This window comes from Pteropus medius, unplaced genomic scaffold, assembly GCF_902729225.1.
Source record: "Pteropus medius unplaced genomic scaffold, Ma_sr-lr_union100, whole genome shotgun sequence".
NCBI lineage: Eukaryota > Metazoa > Chordata > Mammalia > Chiroptera > Pteropodidae > Pteropus > Pteropus medius.
The window spans coordinates 43733861-43737427 of NW_024354875.1; the positions used below are offsets into that span (position 1 = coordinate 43733861).

The 3567-nt window shown below is 34.0% G+C and overlaps 1 pseudogene; it reads right to left on the reverse strand.

The window, feature by feature from the left end:
* Positions 1-914: 914 nt before the first annotated feature.
* Positions 915-1033, reverse strand: LOC120597396 (uncharacterized; annotated as a pseudogene).
* Between the last annotated feature and the right edge of the window lie 2534 nt (positions 1034-3567).

Sequence of the window (3567 nt, forward strand, 5' to 3'; positions counted from 1 at the left end):
ATACATCACAACATTTTTTTTAATGAACATAAAGGATAGCATTTAGAGGACTCAATGTCCAAACAAAGTAGTTTGAATTTTCATCAAACTCTTCAACTCCCAAGGTTTACACTCTTTAATAATATGTATATTGAACACATACACTCTCACACAAACAGACACAAACAAATGGGACACAGCACCACCTTTGGATTCTTATGTACCTTTTTTTATGTATGCGACCTACCCCTCACTCTCACTTTAAAAATAGTGATAAATATGATATATTCATATTCTGGGCTATAAATAGTTCTGAGTTGAGTTGTAAAGCCAGATTTCTCATTTCCATACTTTCTAAAACTTGTATGAGTTATTATTTACTTTCCACTATTGAACAAGATAAATCTCATGAATTATTACCTCATTTCCATGTAAAAAACAGCTGATACATAACTGAAGAGAAAACATCAAGAAAAAAGAGGGCAGTTTTGGGTGAAATTTTTCCTCGCCCCTAGTTTTGTCTTATAAATCAGCATCATGAGATAATTATTAAACTTTTCTTGACATTCTATGCTTTCACAAATTTTCTTGAGATAAAGCAAGGCATTTTAATATAATTTTCTCATCTCGACTGTCATGATATTCTTTAGTGATAAAACAATGTTCTCTTTGTGTAGTTTCACAGTAGCCTCTCAATGTTATAAAATATTTATTCCAAGTCTTCATAAATATTCAGAAAATTTTTATAAAATAACATTATATTTCTACTGACTCAAATTCTGAACCTTCATTATTATCTATGTCATAAAGTTATTGTGAGGATTAAATTAAATAATGTAATAGACACCAAGAGTATTGCTTGACAAACTATATCACTCACCATATAATTGTAAATTTTGTTGCTTTTTAAAAAAATTTTTTTATTATTTTTTTAATGCCTATAATATCTGGTATTTCTAGGTGGTCTCCCATCCAAGTACTAACCAGGCCTGACCCTACTTAGCTTCCAAGATCAGACGAGATCGGGCACATTCAGGATGGCATGACCATAGATTATTGTTGCTTCTTATTTTTGATCAAACATGTTATCTGGCAAAATAAAAACAAAACAACTGGTATGTCGATTAACACTTTCATTTTCAACTAATTATTGGGAGCAACACAGAAAACAACTTTAATCTCAGGTACTTAGTTAGCTTCCAGGGAACAATTTTTAGGTGGCAATTTCAAAGCTAAGATTCAGCTTAGTTTCCTCTTCACTTTTTTCTATTTCTCTTCGAGGTGAACATGGAAAGTCAGCCATCTCCCGCAATAGTCCAGGAAAAATGAAATAAGAAGCAGGACATGCTTCTAAGTCATACAGAAATATTAGTTTCTAAGGGAGTGTAATTTACGTATGCCTTTGAGAGTGTGTTTTCAAACATCTGCAGAAGAATTTCTGTATGGCACTGTCACCGGTGTCTATTTAATGAGGAGCAAACTTGTTTACCAAATTCTGAAATGAAAAACAAGATGTTCTTGCACAGGATTGAAGTGAATTGCAGTTCCTGTTTCAGCCTCAACCTCAGCTTTTCCCACCCACATTGAGTTTAGAGTCTTATAATACCAAGTTTCAAAACAGAAGCACTAATCACCTCCACACTTTTTAATGCCTTGTTTTGCTCCACCACAAAAACGTTTACCTTGGCTGAAGTACTTTTTTTCCTGAAACCTAGACTTGGTATTTTCTTCCTTCGTCTCTCTGTGTTAAATGGCTTCTTACAATTCTTGGATTAATATGGGCATGGTTGCATAATACAAAACTCACTTAGAGGTGGAGCTGAAATTTTTAAGTGGTAGTACATAAAAGGCTTATTTCCTTTAAGGCTTGTCTCTTCATACATAGAATCAGATGGATTGCCAAAGGGGGAGAAAATCTCGTCTTTAATTTAGTGTTCAAAAATGATTAATGCTTTGAGTATTCTGGTTGCTCTAAAATTTTCTTGTGGCTTTAAAGCTTTAAAGCTTTTATCAAGTTTCACTTTTACACTTATATTTAGACTGATCTTTTCATTAAATGAATTATGGGAATGTGTAATACATCACAAACATACTACATAAAAGTATTGTTACTCTGGCTTACAAAGTGCCTAACAGCCAAGCAGTGCACTGTAAGTGGCTCATAGAATGCTACCAGAAAGGGTAATATATATTTACTTAACATTCACTCAAATAGATACATTTTGAGAGAAAAGAAGATTCAAGAACAAAGAGTTCTTAACTGGAAAAGGGGTACCGATAAACATATAAGGAAGAGATATCAGATAGGAAGTTTTCAAATTTCTGAAGAGGAAATGTCTGTTTCTGAAAGAAAAATGTAGAATACCAAGACTGTCTTATTACATAATTTTGCTTAGATATAAATAAATCTACTTGCCATTAATTTATTTTTTAATGTAGAAATCGGACGTAATGATTCGTGATTTTCTGAGAGCTATTATTCTAGAATGTCCATGTTCTGTCGACTCATTCTCTAAAAGGGGGAAGACCATTCTCCATAGACCTTTGGTTGATCAGTTGGGTAAATGGAGGTACCATTTTCCCAAAAGAAGAATTACTGGGAACGAAACAGATTCGGGTGGGCTAAAGGGACTTTGATTTGGTACATGTGAAGTTAAGATGACTATGACATTTCTAAGCAAGAATGCTGAGTAAATAGTTGAGATGTGAGCTCAGAGATGATATTTGGGCTAGAGGTAGAAATTTTTGAGTCATTGGCAAAAAGAGGGTAAAACAAATTTAAAGCATAGGATAGAGGCTCAGAACTAAGTCTTCGAGTCAAAAGCATACTTAGTCACAAACATGATTAATAGCTTACATATCTTAGTGCCTTCTTTGTGCTGCACACTGTGCAATGTACCTTATACCTTAATTATCTTTACTTAGTACTGATTTACAAAAAAGAGCCATCATTTCCATCTTGTGAATTAAGAAGTGAGGATTCAGAATATAAGGTTAATAGTCCAAAGTCACACTGCTAGTAAATACCAGAACTGGGAATTGGACACAAGTCTGTTTTGTTCCAAAACACGTATATCCATGAGTATAATGTGCTATATCTGCATCATTTGTTTAATATTCTCTATGTGCAATATATTTTCACATAAATAACCTCATTCAATCCTCCAACAACTCTTCAGGAAGGTATTATTATCCCATCTTTGTTCCTAAGAGAATCACACAAATCCAGTGATTGGTCTTAGGTCATATGGCCACTTCTGGGATAGCAAGATTCATACCTATGCCCATCCATTACCTCCATATGTCACACTGCCTCTCTGGCATAGAGAGGAGAGCATTAAGATCTCTCAGGTACATGCTTGGAAGAGTGGGTGCCTGAGCGGGAGACAGATGCAAAAACTTCTTCGAGGTCCAAGGATTCAAAATAATATTAAGAATTTGTGGATTAGATGCACAGCATAGTGGTAGACATTTATATAATTTATAAAATGGTTCCCCTGTTTATCTAGTACCCACCTGGCACTATACAAAATTATTACAATATTATTGACTATAATCATTATGCTGTACTTTACATCCTGTGACTAT